The sequence below is a fragment of the Argopecten irradians genome, chromosome 14 (genome assembly GCF_041381155.1).
Source record: "Argopecten irradians isolate NY chromosome 14, Ai_NY, whole genome shotgun sequence".
Taxonomy (NCBI): domain Eukaryota; kingdom Metazoa; phylum Mollusca; class Bivalvia; order Pectinida; family Pectinidae; genus Argopecten; species Argopecten irradians.
Window position 1 is genome coordinate 36,555,255 of NC_091147.1, and position 18,143 is coordinate 36,573,397.

An 18,143-nucleotide genomic window follows, 5' to 3' on the forward strand; every position below is an offset into this window, starting at 1 on the left:
ATAAGAATCTACTTGATAATATATACAAAGAATATCAGTAAAAGATCAAGAGATAATTCATCATAATATTGTGTCTAGTATCGTAACTTTTTTAATAAAAGAATATAAAAAAGCATTCAGGATAAAAACCTATTACCATTGAAAAGTTTTGCATTAACAATAAACCTATACAATACACAGACAATATACAGACCCACCAGTTAATTCTGACCCCCACAACATATAATACTACTCCAGTTTTTAAGTGTGACAACCACAATGAACAGACTACTGCCGTTTTCAAACATGGCCCTAGTAATACACAGACTACTCCCGTTTGCGTCCCTATTCATATACAAACTCTTCCAGTTTTCATGTGTGACCCTAGCTATGCAAATACTCCTATTTTCAAGTGTGACCCCTCAAATATACAGACTCCACCCGTTTTCAAGTGTGATCCCCACAATATAAAGATTTCACCCGTTTTCAAGAATGACCCCACAATATACAGACTCCTCCCGTTTTCAAGTGTGATCCCCACAATGTAATAGTACAGCCATTTTCAAGTGTGATCCCACAGTATAAAGACTCCTTCCAATATCAAGTGTGACCTAAAAATATACAGACTCCTCTCATTTTCAAGTGTGACCCCCTCAATATACAGACTATACCCGGTTTACAATCTTTTCCCTAAAATAAACATACTCCTCCCTAGCCATGTAAAGACTCCTCCTGTTCTTAAATGTGACTTCCACAATAAACATACTCCTCCCTAGCCATGTAAAAACTCCTCCTGTTCTTAAATGTGACTTCCACAATATACAAACTCAAGTGTGAATCAAGCAATGTAAAGGCTCCACCCGTTTTCAAATGTGACATCCACAATATACAAAATCCTCCCGTTTTCAAGTGTGACCCACACAATGTACCGACTCAACCCTTTTTTCAATTTTGAAACAAGCAATGTAAAGACTCCATCTGTTTTCAAAGGTGACATCCACAATATACAAAATCTTCCCTATTTAAATGTGACCTCGCAATAACAGACTCCACCCTTTTTCAAATGTGACCTCCACAATACGCAGACTCCAACAATTTTCAAGTGTTGCCCACACAAAGTACAGACTTCATCCTTTTTCAAATGTGATCTCCAAAATATACAAATTCCACACGTTGTCAAATGTGACCTCCATAATGTACAGACTCAACTCGCTTTCAAATGTGATTCCCATGATATACAGACTCCAACCGTTTTCACATATGACCTCCACACTACACAGACTCCATTCGTTTTCAAGCGGACACAAAACACATAAATACTATTCCCGTTTTCAAGTTCGATCCCCATAATGTACATAGTACACCCATTTTCTAGTGTGACCCCGCAATATACACACTCTTCCCGTTATCAAGTGTGACCCTTACAATATACAGTTTCCTCTTGTTTTCAAGTGTGACCCCTACAATTTATTAAATCATCCTGTTTTCAAGTGTGACCCCCACAATATACAGATTACACCCGGTTTACAATCCTACAATATACAAACTACACCCGGTTTACAATCTGACCCCCAAAACATATATACTCCTTCTGCATGAATGACCCAAGCCATGTGAAGACTCCTTTCGTTTTTAAAATAGACCTTCACAATGTAAAAACTCCTCCCGTTTTAAAGTGTGACCCAAACAATGTACAGACTCAACTCGCTTTCAAATGTGATTCCCATGATATACAGACTCCAACCGTTTTCACATATGACCTCCACACTACACAGACTCCATTCGTTTTCAAGCGGACACAAAACACATAAATACTATTCCCGTTTTCAAGTTCGATCCCCATAATGTACATAGTACACCCATTTTCTAGTGTGACCCCGCAATATACACACTCTTCCCGTTATCAAGTGTGACCCTTACAATATACAGTTTCCTCTTGTTTTCAAGTGTGACCCCTACAATTTATTAAATCATCCTGTTTTCAAGTGTGACCCCCACAATATACAGACTACACCCGGTTTACAATCCTACAATATACAAACTACACCCGGTTTACAATCTGACCCCCAAAACACATATACTTAAAATAGACCTTCACAATGTACAAACTCCTCCCGTTTTAAAGTGTGACCCAAACAATGTACAGACTCCATCCGTTTTCAAGTGCAACCCTAGCAATGTAAAGTCTCCACCCGTTTTTAAATGTGTCCTCCACAATATACAGACTCCTCCCGTTTTTGAGTCTGACCTCCATGATATACAAACTCCACTCGTTTTCAAGTTTGACCCACACAATGTACATACTACACCTGTTTTCAAGTGTGACCCTAGTAATGCTTAGACTCCACCTGTTCTCAAATGGGACCTCACAAGTATGACACCCACAATGTAGAGACTCCATATTTGACCCTAGCAATGTAAAGACTCCATCCGTTTTCAAATGTGACCTTCATAATATAAATGAGACTGTATATTGTTGAGGTCACATTTGAAAACGAATGGAGTCTGTATGTTTAGGAGGTCACATTTGAACAAGGGTCGAGTCTGGATATTGTAGAGGTCACATTTGACAACGGGAGGAGTCTGCATATTGTTAGGGTCACATTTTAAAAAGGGAGAAGTCTGTGTGTTGTTGATGTCAAATTTGAAAACGAAAGTCTGCATATTGTGAGAGACACATTAGAACCCGGAAAGAGTCCGTATATTGTGAGGGTCACGTTTGAAATGTGTGGAGTCTGTATATTCTGTGGGTAACATTTGAAAACGGGTGGAGTCTGTATATTGTGGAGTTCAAACCTGAAAACGGGAGGAATCTTTATATTGTTTCGGTCACATTTAAAAACAGAAGGAGTTTGTATATTGTGAGGGTCACAATTGAAATCGGGAGGAGTCTGTTTATTTTGGAGGTCAAACTTGAAACTTGAGTCTGTATATTCTGCTTGACACATTTGAAAATGGGAGGAGTCCTTATATTGTTAAGGTCACATTTGAAAACGAGTGGAAACTGCATAATGTGGATGTCACACTTAAAAACGTGTGTGGTCTGTATATATTGTTAGGGTCACATTTGAAAAAGGGAGAAGTCTGTATCTTGTTGATGTCAAACTTGAAGACGGGAGTCTGTGTTATGTCAGGATCACATTTGAACCCGGGAAGAGTCCGTATATAATGAGGTTCACGTTTGGAAATGTGTGGAGTCTGCATATTCTTTGGGTAACATTTAAAAACGGGTGGAGTCTGTATATTGTGAAGGTCAAACCTGAAAACGGGAGGAATCTGTATATTGTTTCGGACACATTTGAAAACGGGAGGAGTTTGTTTATTGTTAAGGTCATATTTGAAAAAAGGTGGAGTCTGTATATTGTTAGGGTTACAATTGAAAACGGGGGTAGACTGGATACTCATGAGGTCACATTTGGAAACGAATGGAGTCTGTATATTGTGAAGGTCACATTTGAACACGGGTTAAGTCTGGATATTGTGGAGGTCACATTTGACAACGGGAGGAGTCTGCATATTGTTAGGGTCATATTTAAAAACGGGGGAAGTCCGTATATTGTGAGGTTCACGTTTGAAAATGTGTGGAGTCTGTATATTCTGTGGGTCACATTTGAAAAAATGGGTAGAGCATGTATATTGTGAAGGTTAAACATGAAAATGAATCTTTACATTGTTTCGGTCACATTTGAAAATGGGAAGAGTTTGTATATCTTGACCAAATTTGAAAACAGGTGGAGTCCCTGTTTATTCTGAGGGTCACATTTGAAATCGGGAGAGTCTGCATATTGGTTCACACTTGGAGGTCAAACTTGAAATGAATGGAGTCTGTATATTCTGAGGAACACATTTGAAAACGGGAGGAGTCTGTATATTGTTAGGGTCACACATTCGACAACGGAAAGAGTATATATATTGTTAGAGTCACATTTGACAACAGACGGAGTCTTTATATTGTTAATGTCACATAAGAAAACGGGTGAAGACTGGATATCGTGGAGGTCACATTTGATAACGGGGAGTCTGTTTATTGTTGAGGTAAACCTGAAAACGGGAGGAATATTTTTATTTTTTCGGTCACATTTGAAAACGGGAGGAGTTTGTATATTGTTAGGGTCACATTGAAAACAGGTGGAGTCTGTATATTGTGAGGGTCACACTTGAAATTGGAAGGAGTCTGTATATTCTGAGGGATACATTTGAAAACGGGAGGAGTCTGTTTATTGTTAGGGTCACACTTGGGGAAGAGTATATATATTGGTGTCACATTTGAGTCTTTATATTGTTAATGTCACATAAGAAAACGGGTGAAGACTGAATGTCGTGGAGGTCACATTTGATAACGGGAGGAGTCTGATATTTTATAGACACATTTGAAACGGGGGTAGGGGGTGGGGGTCTGTATATTGTTAAAGTCACACTTGAAAACAGGAGTAAAGAAAGATTTCTTGTATTTCATGCATAAGGCTAGGCCCTATAGGTATCCATTTCAACTTTTGAAACATTACTTTTGACGGAATGTCAAAGGTGGGATATAAATTGTTGCTCGCTGCACGTTTTTGTAATAAACATTACCTTTCCATTATATTATCATTACAACGTCCTCATACATTTCAATAATACATACAAGTATTAGCTTCCCAAAATGCTAAGAAGGCTACCATACAGCATTATTTATTAGGAAGCAATTATAGGAAAGCTTGACGCAGCGTTCTGTTCACGGTTAGCTGCCATAGTTCTTATGACAATTCATTTTTGATAATTCAAATGCTTTCGCATTCAATGTAAAAGATAATCAACTTCATGACATTCATGAAAGGGCCACTAGGCTACCTTTCCGAAATAAAAAAAGAGTTTCTTTGAAAACAATTATAACATAATATGGCCAAAGATGACACCAAACAAATTGAAGTTTTGCCGTCTGGTGCAGAAATAGTCAACTAACACATTGTAATTACTTCGACGCAGAAAACATAACACGACCTGCGTTATAAAATTGAACGTTTTGTTTATTTTAATTAAGTTGTTCAGAAGGTGTAGTGGGCCTTTTCCTAATGCTAACAAGTTTTCCGTTTAATTACACTGTACTGATATACATGTACTCGACAAGTTGGTGTAATACATATTACGCATAGAAACAAGCATAACATTTCGGTTAAAACTGGCGCATACAGTTGCACAAATATTCCCTAAGTAAAGTTTAACTTTGTTCCAGCATCTCCCATGTACGGACAGTTTTTACAAGTAGGTTATGATCATCTAGCCAACAGTACTAGTTAGGCTATATATAGATGGTTCACGCGCTCCCGACAATGTAAACAAAACTCGGCAAATCACCGAACTATTTCCGTCAATTTCTCCGAGGGGATCCAATTGAGAAATTAGCGCCGCCTTGTGTGATTTCTGAAAAAAATGTCCGTCAACCAGAAAGAAACATTCTGACTTCTCTGAGTTCATCAAATGATAATTTGTTTGCAATAATTTCAAGTAACCAATCGATACAAGTAAATCGTTTTGGCCAGCCAATCAAAGTGAACAGGCTATTTATAACCATGTGAATTCCCAACAACATTGCATGCAAAGCGACGGATTCTAATAGCTACTATCCTGGGATGGTAGCAAGAATTTGGAAATACACAAGAATTAAAGTATTTCAGTCTTCCACAGAATGTCAAGTACACGTGCAATGACACCCTCACTCATAACGAGAGCGAACGTATTTTTTTTCGAGTGATGGTTGTACCTATAGAAAGTGGAAAGTTCGACATTAAAGCTTAACTAACATAAAAAGATTAATCAATGATTCCCGTTTTTTTTATCTTTAATCGCCAAGTTTCTGTATTGACAAGAAGGAGAAAAGTCAATGAATTTGTAAAAAATCATTTATGATTTATTCAATGCGAAAAATGGCTGACAGATGATGGTCTACATATTTTTAATTGCCCAAAAATACCAGCAGGTACTCGCAATTGAATACGCATCCGGTTCATTACTCCAAAACGCACAAAAACAGAACTTTGTTGTTTTATTTAGATGATTCTTATAAAATATGAAGTGGGTGTAATGTATAATGTGTCGGCAAACCATGACCGAAATTCCAAAAGCAACAACATTCCATCTCACCATAACATAGATGAAGCAGACGGACACATTTGTGATACAACTTGAATGACTGGTCAGTTGAAATAACAGAGTTTTTTTTATTGTCACTAAATAATATGTGGTCATTCAGCTATGTTAAGACGATCGTTAAGCATTTAATTTTAGCTCACATTCAAAGCAAGAAATTCTAATCCTGATCAACGATGCCTAGTTACCGTTCATATAACAAAGGCTACAGCTGGATACAGATTGACACCGAGCTAACCACGCCTATTCAGGGTTTTCTTGGAATGTAATAAGTGTGGTCGTTTTGGCATTGACGCAGACAGAAAAGATTCCATTGACCAGAGATCTACAGTTTTTTAAATGGAAATATAATCAGATGTAATTGAAAGGCTTTCAGTGTTTTGAACATAATTCAGCCTGGTAGTAAAATAATATAATCAGATGTAACTGAACGGCATTCAATTTTGAATATGACTCAGCATGGTAGTTCAATACAGTAAAACAGAATAGAAACATGAAACTGGGCATTTTAGTAGGGATCTTTTCCACAGTACTGTCTTTAGCAAGGGCTGGATTTCCACAACTGAGCAGAATAGTACTTCGTGTTTCACCATCATCAAACCAAAGTTTTCGCAAACTTGATTCAGTTTATGGGATTTCAAATCATGCAATGTGTGCAAAGCTTTGCAAAACTGAAAAATGTTCTTACAAGTTCGAGGACAGAATCTGTGAGACCTACTCCAGATTTTTTGAAGAGTCAACATATGCTGAAATTTCGCATTCGACTTCTTACTTTAACAAGGGTACGTTTTAAGCATGTTCACCACTATTTCATAATTTGCCAAGGCTAATATTAGTTCAGACACACAAAAAGGAAAATAGGATATGGTAAAATTATCACAATATTGTCGACATTTACCAACATTTATATTAACAAAAAGTACATATTTAAAAAAAAACAATTATAAAAACAAGTTGTGTATGTATGTATAACCACATTGATCAATATTAGTTTAAGAATGTCAGTTACAGTGAAGCTTTTGTTACATAGCAGAAACTTGTATAAGCATTGCTAAAACTATTTAGATTTTGATTTAAAATAAAAAAATTCTTGATTATAGTTAATGTTCAGAGAAGTAACCATTAGCTTTTAGATATTTTCATCTTTAAATGAGTGAATTTTAGATCTAATTAGAATGTTTAGATAACTGGAAGAACTGTTTACTGTACAGACCATTTATATTGACTCTGGCTATAGTTATCGCATCTTTGCAAATTGAAATTTAAACAAAATATTTTTTCTTTCATTCTGAACGTAAAATTATTGTGAAAAAGTTCACCATATGAATTTTTGCGTACACACAGAAATCGAAAATATGTTGTAATAATACCGCACAAAATATTTTAAAATATTTGATTTTAATATTTGTTTGGTGATTTAAATTCAGAAAATTGTACATATTATATCAACATTTGTTCAATATTGATTGTGTATCGTACCTTGGAGTTTGGAGTTTGTAACTTATTGCTCGAATAACATACTGATCAACAGCATTATGATAATGGTCCTTTGTTACTTAACCTATCTTAGATTATTACTACTGTAAACGTCGATATTTTCGTGAGTGCTTAATTTCGCGACTTACATGCATGCGACTTACATGCATTGATTTTTCACGGTGTTGTTATTTTCACGATAGAAACACTTAAGACTTTTAACAACAAAGTTCATACCCGTACAAAATATAACGCACGGGGGAAAGGACCTACCATTGAAGTTTGCCCACGAACCAATTTAACAAAACCTAGGTGCATTTTGTAGTACTATGATAGAGAATCTGTAAGTTACCTTTAAGCAATTCAAAAGCCGCCAGGGGCCTGTGCTAGGGAAGATTTACTGTTTCCTTCCACAGGTGTACACCAGGTTTCCTGTCTTGGTTCAAAACTTCATCAAATCAATATTCAATTACGTAAAACGATATCATATTCTGAAAAAATATATACTTTTGCAAATTTTGACCGAATGTGTGTGGTTTAAAACAGATCAATTGAGTTTTTACAGAGTCTTGAAACTAGAAATGGCCAAATTTGCAGGCCTATTTTAGCAATATCAAATTTTCACCGACATGGATCGTGTACACCAAACATATCTTATAGTTATTTTGCCTATAATATCAACAAAAATGGTGAGAATTTCATGATGAGATATTAAATATGAAACCGGTAAAGTTGTCATCTTGGGTTAAAAAATGTTTGAACGTCTATTTTGTTATTTGAAATTTTTGGATTAATTTAGGAGATTTTTCGACTAGAATTAAGGAAAATGATGCTATTCACCATAATGTTTCATTTTTATTAGGTATTGTGTTATTCAATTGTTTTAGGTTTAAAATTTATCTGCAATTCATATTTTACAAGTATGTTGATCAATAAAGTAGGGTATTGTTATCCCTTATCAAACTTACTTGTATAAATAAAATGATACGAAGCTGAAAATATGAATACAAACTATTGTTATAGTTACTGTTACATAGTTACATATTTATACATCGTTTGATTTATCTATAATTAGCAGTATGTTTATAAATATGTTTAGTGAATTGTTATACAATGCAATATCATAAAGCATCGCTACATATTTACGTACATCCCAATTTCACTATTTTAGTGATATACCACTGTACAGAACTGTCTGGATATAGATCTGGTGTATACAAATTAGGAAAGAAAGGCCTTCCTGTATACTGTGATATAGATACTGAAGACGAACCATTGACTGTGAGTAGGATCCATATAAAACATTTTAAATTGCAAAATTGCAAAACAAAAACTAGAGATATAATTTCATTGGAGATTAAATGAGCTCTTTTCTCCACTACGATATGATTTTTATACATATACACTTTTTACTATGTCCTTTCTGATGTATGTTATTATTAGTTCAACAGTTGTAAACTTGATATCTTGATATATTATTAATGGTTGCTGGAGATGAAATAAGAGCCCTTGTATAATGAATGAACCTATACACAAAATACGTGGAATGGATCTATCCCACCCAGCCGGATCCAACTATTTTTAATTATTAAGGACGGCTGAAAAAATGATTGTCATCAAAAATGGTCCCAATACTTGATATCCATTTGATATACATTAATTTGTGATCCTGTGGTAAATGCTCGATTAAAAAAGGAGAAAACATGTATCCATGAATTATATAATTGTTATTCAGAATAGGAATTTAGATTTGTGCAAAACAGTATGTGTGATATATATATTTTTCAGCTTTAGGATCAAACTAGAACTATATCAGCTGTCAACAAAACGACTTTTCTGGTGGTCTAATTACATTTTATAATGGAATACAGTCAATCAGTTAGCATTGGAGTCTTTCTAAGAGCGTCTCTTGTTAGTAACTAAATGTTCAGTTATATTTTCCATAAGGTAATCCAAAGGCGAACAAAGGGAGATGTCGAATTTTATCGCCGATGGATTGACTACAAGAATGGATTTGGTGATCTCCAAGGAGACTTCTGGCTCGGTAAGAGGCGATAATTGTATTTAATAACTAATTAATCGAGTGTATTTTTTCCATTTTAATGACTGTGTATAATATTTCAGTGAATTCCAAATAGGCATGAAATAATTGGTCAATCGCAGATCATGCATGGATTCACCATTTGGCCAGTTGAGTAAATAAGCATTGAAGTCACTATTTTTTTTAAAATTTTATCGGGGTATGTGAAAGATTTTGTTTGAAAACTGTTAATCCGCGTGAATCCGCGTAGCGGATTCTCACAAAACGTGCAAACGAAATTTATTTTATACCCCGAAGAAATTAAAAAAAAAATAGTGACTCCAATGCTTATAATTTATTTTCAAGGCTACTTTACAAAATGGAATATATTTACATGTGCGATTCCTTTGATTTTCCAAGGGATTATTTTTTGCCAAATCAATACGCAACGTAAATGTTTCCATAGTGACGTCACGTTAACGTCAGATTTTCGCGCCATTCCCGGATTTTTTTTCATCGTTGAATGCAAAATATGAATAGGCCAATCAAACAGCAAGAAACAAAGAAAAATAATTATTATTGGTTGATTGAATCATTACGCTATCGTCCTATTGACAACCAGGATCATTTCAAGACGATATTTTATGTATATGTATGGTGTGTTGCGTTTGTGAAGTAAATGATCCGGGAGACGGTAGCATGTTCGTGTTGTAATAGTAGAATTCGTGTAGTGGAACTATTTTTTCCTTTTTATCACGCCATCTCATTGAAGCATGCATCAGAGACACAGAACAAGCGCCACATCCGATCACATTATAATTTACATTAGGCGAGCCACATTTGCTACACTTTTTTATGCTGAGTGCTAAAGCAAGGGTAGCATCTACCACTTTTAAAGACTATGCGTGTGTCTCGGCCAGGGAACAGAACTCAGAGCCTTACTCACAAGGGCGAACGCTCAACTGAAATATGAACCAGTGTGTAAATTATTGGAGTAGCATCCTTTCATATTCCTAAGGATTAAAGTATAATTCTGGTGGTTCAATCCGATGAAAAATTTGAGTAAGGTATCGATATTTGAAATAGACAGCGAGCCACCAGAAAGATACTTTAATCCTTATAGTTACAATCTGAAAGTTATATACGCCGTATTTTTCATAATCATGAATCAATATTAGCTTTCAATATGTCATTTTGAGAATTTCAGTACTTTCGGTGCACTGGTTTCAATTTTACAAGTACGAATGTTTTCATCTAAATATACATAATGCATAAAAACAACAATTGTACATTACGTAATGTCCGTGTTATAACTAGCGTTGCTAAAGCATGTGAAGCCGTTTGAATGATTTCCACAGCTCAATTCATAAACCTTATGATTTCCAATAGATTAATGGAGATAAAAAATAACATGTCAACATTTTCATCCAGTTACGGCACATATAACTTTTGATCATTTGAGTTCTAGTTTGATCAGTTCACATTTAAAATTACTTGAATACACGGATGTTATAATGGTTAAATGTCATTATTTACTGATTTTGGTGTGTGGGGATTTTTTTTTTTTTTTTTTTTTTTTGTAAATTAATCGGACGTCGGCCGAACACAGGTAGGTTTTTTGCATGCAACCAAATGTGTTATAAATAAAAATAGGACGTACGTGTTGTAGCGAATAAGACAGTGTTACTGACACTACATGTAAACATTGCTACGTCATCGGGATGTTCAAAACTGTACATTGTACAACATTGTACATTTATCATACACATGGAAACATTGCTCAAAAAGATACTGTAGTAACATAAACAATGAACAATGTAACTGTTCTACATGTATTCATGTATTAAAACACATAGGTACATTTTGCATTTTGATACATGTTCCTCAATCATACGATCGGTAGGCTACGGAAAACGCGAAATGTTCCTGATGCCGACCATCATTAATGTACATGTATATTCTTCCGCGAGGCTTCCAATAGTGTATGACATACTTAATATATCGAGAAATAATGTTGAGTAGCCTTTGGTTGAAATCAACAGGGTTTATACTATAGATTGCCAACTGACTGTTAATATATAGGGATGGAATGGAATGGAATAAAAATTATTGAAAGGTTTCTATATTATATTAAAAATTATGACACCCATTTACGACGAGAAACGAGATTAATGGAACTTCTGGATGACAAAGTCGTTCAACAACGTCGCGTTTTTAAGCTTCCGCCTTCCGGTCGACCCATTTTTGCAAATGACAAACGATAAATAAGAAATATAGTTAAAATAAGATTTGATTGACTTATAACAGTAAACCTAAAATGATTTTATATCAAGAAACAGCACGTTAGAAAATATACACTAAAATATTACGAGAATCGTTATATACATGGTGTATTCCTAGGCAAATGCTTGTTTTCGTCAGTTGGTTGATCCATATAGTGACGAAACAGTCAGAATGTTAATATATATGTATATGGAACACGTTGGTTCTATAGTTTATCTTCATGAACACTGGTTGATTGTCTTCATTTTTGCAGGTAACGATAACCTTCACATCCTAACAAACAGCTCTAAGATCCTACGTGTGGAAATTGTAGCTTTGACTGGGGAAAACGGGTATGCAGAGTACTCCAATTTCCAGGTTGCTGATGAATTTCACAATTACAAACTGCTTGTGAATGGCTATTTCGGAAATCTTTCAAGTAAGTTTGCATTCCACATTTCTGCAATTTAAACTCTAAAGCAAGCACATTGCTTTCAGAAGTTATCAGTCTAAAAAGAAAAAGAAAGTATATCACAGAAGCATGCTTGGTAATTTTCATTTGAAAGTCATCCTGATTACGAAGTATACATCAAATTTAATGATGCCTTTATCCAATTTATTGCCTGATAGGTTAGGTCATTGTTATTGACCTTAGTATATCTACTGTGATCAAATGTATGCTAGAGTTATCTCGCTTGGATGAAGATTGGAACAGTATTTCCGAGTATGTCAAGTTACCTTCCGGCCGTTCACATGTCTGAGCTTTTAAAGTTCTTGTGTGCAGAGTATGTGGATTCATGATAAAATTCGTAATACATAAAATCATGCTGGTTTTCTCTTTTAATTGAAAGAAATATATTCAGGTTGGTTATCTAATTAAGACAATAACGTTTTGATTTTGTGAGGTTTCGAGTGCCTAAGGATAACTGATCATATAATCTATCGTCATAAAATATCATTATCTTATTAAAGTCAAAAGCTATTCATTAAACTTAAAATTTGGTGTGTCAATTAAGAGCAGTCCCACATGGTCAAGTATCAGTAAAGAGGAACAGTGCAATTTTCCGAACAAATTACTTATTTAGACAACTTAAAACTAAATTTGGAATCTTAATTTTGTGGTTGCTTATATGAAAATGCAATAGTAGATGCACTTAAAAGATATAGACTGACGTTTAGAGCTTATATTTGGATTTTCTCATGATGTGCTTAAGATGATAACATCTTATGATTACATGAGGTAGATGATGGAGATAAATGAGGTCATATTCAATAAAGGTATCGTCTGTCAACTATGTATCTCCAGGATTTTCCATGTTTAAGCAAGTGTTTAAGCTAACTAACTTTATTTCATTGGATAATCTTCAGCAACAACTACATTGCAAGTCTAATGTTAGAATTGTGCCTGTTGCCCCGTTGCATGATCGTTAAAGGCGACCTTTATCTAGTTGCTTTAGAAATCAATATAATGTAATTAATCTCTAACGGTCACCATAGACTTGAAAATAACTGGTTAGTAGTGATGGGAAAGTCTTTCCGAGAAATTAACCTTCTTTATGTGATGACTTAGAGAAAAATCCAATATTGTTAGATAGCCACTAGAATTGAGATCCAAGATTAAGTAGTTCCCGATCTTGCAATGAGACAGCAGGCACAATTCTAACATAATACTTGCATTGCATATGTGGGTGATTATTTCCTCTGAAAACAAACTTAAATGGCTGAAACAATTGCTTTAAAAATGGAAAATTCAGAAGATACTTAGCTGACAGACGATAACATTCATTGAATGTGACCTAATTTATGCACGTGACCCTGAAAATGTTACCTTCAGATGTAGTTATCGTGACAAAATACACATCAAGTTCTAAACATTACTTTAAAGTTTCAAAATGTTCAAAAAATAAGGTGTTTCTATCTGAGTACCCACGAAATTAAGATTCCAAGTTTAGTCGACTTTTACGATCATGCAATGGGGCAGCAGGCGCAATTGTAAAATCCCACCTTAGGCGAGGGCATTGCTTGTAATAAGCTTATAAATCAAGCCTTAATAAAACTGTATAAAATCGTTGAAAAATCTTAGGTTTCAACGAAAATATTAAAGTTTTTAAGGCTGAAATGGATCAAATACTTAACTAGATCACTGTGACCTATTTTATGCTTGTAATAAGCTTATAAAGCAAGCCTTAATAAAACTGTATAAAATCGTTGAAAAATCTTAGATTTCAACGAAAATATTAAAGTTTTTAAGGCTGAAATGGATCAAATACTTAACTAGATCACTGTGACCTATTTTTATTTTTTTCACAAGTTTTCTGAACTGAATTTCACAAACCTAGGATTTGCAGGCAAAAACTGCTAAACAAATTATCTCTATTCTAATATTTAATTAAACAGGACTTAAACAATGGAAATGTGAATTTACACCCTTTGACTTTTGACCTCTGAAGTCACCATGAGCCCAGAGAAATCGGATAGTCTGACCTTAATGTATCATCATGCAAAATATTTTGGTTATAACTGAGTGTCCGTAAAACAGTCCAATGTGATAACCCTCCTTTCTTTCGTACATGTGATGAAGAATTTTTAACAAACGCTGAACATACATAAATCGAGAAACTTTCACGTCCATATTGGGCGCATAGTGTCATTGATTTTTTGGGATGCAATTATTTATTCTAAATGCTTTTATAATTTGAAATAAAATAAGAAGCTCAAACTTTTCAACGAAGGTAACAGCTTTAGTGTATAGTAAGTAATCTCTGTTATTACCGAAACATACTAATTTATGTGCTCCTTATTTTAATATATAAAAATCACCATTCATCGTCGGTGGAACATTTTTAATCACTGCCTCTGCCTTGGGTCGGGAGTACTAATCTGACGCTCAACCTATTCAGCTTACGATCTCCCAGGCCGAGCGGTATATTGCGGCTAGTATTGACCAGGGTTACTAATAGGATACTTTTGTCACCTGTTAACTTATGAAATTAATGATGTAATTTACCAATATATCCAGACCAATCAGAATGCAGGATGCAATTAACATCTTGAAGAGCACCAATGTCCATCATCATCATCATCATCATCATCATTATCATCAGCATTACGTACAGTAACATCTCATTGTATGATTAGCATCATGCAGAAAAAAACATCATAGGAATTTGAGTTACTTAAACAAAAGAACATTATTCCGAGGATTCCCAAAGATGAGGTAAACAAACATTTCTTAGTATTAGAGTTGAATATTTTTCCCATAACAAAGACAGAAAAACAACTATGAAAATATAAAGATATAGATAAAGGCCTCTGTTTCATCCAAGAAAACGTAAAAAGTTTCATCATAACAGTCCTATGAGACAATTTATTGTTACCTTAAACTTAATGTATTCAATTACAGATGGCATGGCGATCAGTAATAACTGTCAGTTCACCACGCGAGATAGAGACAACGACAATAATCGAAATTGTGGTCAGTATGTCAAAAGTGGTTAGTGGCATAACAATTGTGTGAATGCTCATCTGAATGGGATTTTTAAGAAACGAATCGTTGATCATCAGGTTATGCGATGGTCATATTTCCCAGACCCAAGTGTGAAAATCCTTCCTTTAAAGGAGACGAAAATGATGATTCGGTAGATTACATTAAACCGTAAACATTTATTTTCCCTTTTGAAAAAAAAAAGATTATAGTAATCAACAACAAAAGACTTCTAACAATAATAGTACCGTGGTACTGTAAGGATTTGGTAGAGTGTATGTTGATAAATATTAGGAAACGGAAAATAAGACATTGAATTCAAGATATATAACAAAAATAATAGACTAGTTTAGACCATCCAAATCTCTAAACGTCACTATTTGTCCAATATTATGATTTATAAATTAAGAATGAAAGTACGGTATTTGTGATGTCATTGTTCCCATATAAGGCAGTCAGAGGTGTTTCTTTCTTTCAGTATTGAAACGTATATTAAAACAGGAGGAATGACTTAGAACTGATGGTCTGACAGACATATATAGACTGATCTGGGAATGATTCTTGACTGATATTCTGGCAGACGAATGGATGGACGAGTGGGGAATGATTTTGGACTGTTGGTCTGGCAGACGGATGCATCGACTGATCTGGGAATGACTTGGGACTGTTGGTCTGACAGAAGGATGAATGGACTGACTGGGGAATGATTTGTGACTGATGGTCTGATAGACGGATGAAAGGACTGGCTTGGGAATAATTTGTGCTTGATGGTCCGGCAGACGGATGGACGAATTGATTTGGAAATAATTTGTAATTGATAGTTTGATAGACTATGAATGGACTGATAGGGTAATGATTTGTGATTGATGGTCCGGCAGATGGATGAATGAACTGATTTGGGACTGTTGGTTTGACACACGGATAGATGAACTGATGAAATTGACTGGAAACAGGGGAATGGATAGACTTGTGAGTCTGACAGAGACCTGATAGACATATGGGAATTGACTGGGAACTTGTGGGGAATTATAGTCGGCCGCGGGATTGACTGATGATGATGGATTGTAGACTGACGGGAACTTTGGACTCGTGGGTCTGTTATCAATGAGAGACAGAACTGATGGACTTATAAGAAGATGGACAGATAGACTGTAGGACTGATAGATGAACTAGCGGGAAGACGGTATGGACTGATTCTATGTATATGAAGCATAATTTGTTTTATGTATTTTTCAATTTTATTCATTATTGGCAATATATTGGTCATATTCAAACACTATGGTTAGTATCGTCATATGCGCATGTCATTAGTATAATTATAACGTTAAACATTTTATCATTTTAACAGCGATGAGATGTCTATGTATACTTAAAGGGTTTTTTGACACAAAAAGTGATAAGTTGTCTATAGATTGGCCCCCCCCCCTTTAACTTCACCGAAATACCCCACTCCATGGGGTTGGCAAATACATACACTGAGATACCAGGCTAGACTTAGGGCCATCTGGGCAGCTGACCGATATGCAAAAATGTATTGCGATAACGAGGCTGCCAGCCAGCACACGTCACTGGTTCACCGACTGGCTCACCGCTGCTGATGAGACAGGCACGAATAGAGCTAAACACCTAAACTTACAATTATCTTATCCTGTGTTGCACATGAAATAATTACAGGCTCTCATTATAAATTCAGTGTGGTGTAATGTGCTGCTTATAGCTGCTATAACAATCACAGAAATAAAATAAGTTTTTTAAATACAAGTTCTTTCGCTTTCCAAAGGAAAAAAAAGTATTCAAAATACATGGTTGCATTACATAAGTGTCAAGTTTGAGAAAATCATCATTTGTGAGAATGGGGTTTTATATGGAGGAGTTAAATTACTTCAGGGTCAATTTAATTCATGTTTGAAAAGGTGACCTATTATCTATGACCTAATAATGGTATTTATTGTACATGTATATTATAATTACCCAGTCCTGTGTGTTAATAAAGATTATACATGGAATGTGTAACAACTTAAGGACAATTTATCATCACCATTGCTTGCTACTTAATTACTCATACCAATGCTACAGTACACATTATTAAATAGGTAATTGCATAATATCAGTAATACTATCTAGCTGTTTAGTCATATAAATACATTATATCAAGAAGATGATTGATGTAATGTATATAAATATTGCAACAAAAGTAACATTTCGTTAATAATAAATATAACAATAGGTAAAATTAATAACAATATAAACAATCTACAGAGATGTTTTTTTCTTGAAAACTATAGAATTGATATCATTTATCTCACGACAGCAGACCGTAGATTCCGATTCCGTAACCACCGGATCACAGAAACCACATTAACACCTGTTGAAAATAAAAGATATAACTAAATATGTATCCACAACATGAAATGGAAAAATTGACTTTTGGTAATTGAACCATGTAATTAGCTTTGTCTCACATTAGTAACCAATGTCATTATTATACATTCCTTTGTTGTTAAGAATATGATACTCATTTACTGAAGTCTTCAATTGTTTATCGACATAGTAATAAAGCGTATTACATATTGTTGTAATTGATGTTCATTAAAAAGATTTTATTGAAATACATGTATATTCATATGTAGGTATGTAAAATTAGTGTAGTAATTATATAAGTCGTAATTACGTCACTGATATCAATCATACAAATGCATTTAAGTTAATGCATTTATAATGTAATAAAAGGAGAAATTAATTGTTCTCAATGGATGATTTTAATGTAAAATATCAATTATGTAAGATATATTACAG

The 18,143-nt window shown here is 34.6% G+C and overlaps 1 pseudogene; it reads left to right on the plus strand.

Moving 5' to 3' along the window:
• Positions 1 to 8,694: 8,694 nt before the first annotated feature.
• On the plus strand, positions 8,695 to 15,505 carry LOC138307180 (angiopoietin-related protein 7-like; annotated as a pseudogene).
• The last annotated feature ends 2,638 nt before the right edge of the window (positions 15,506 to 18,143 follow it).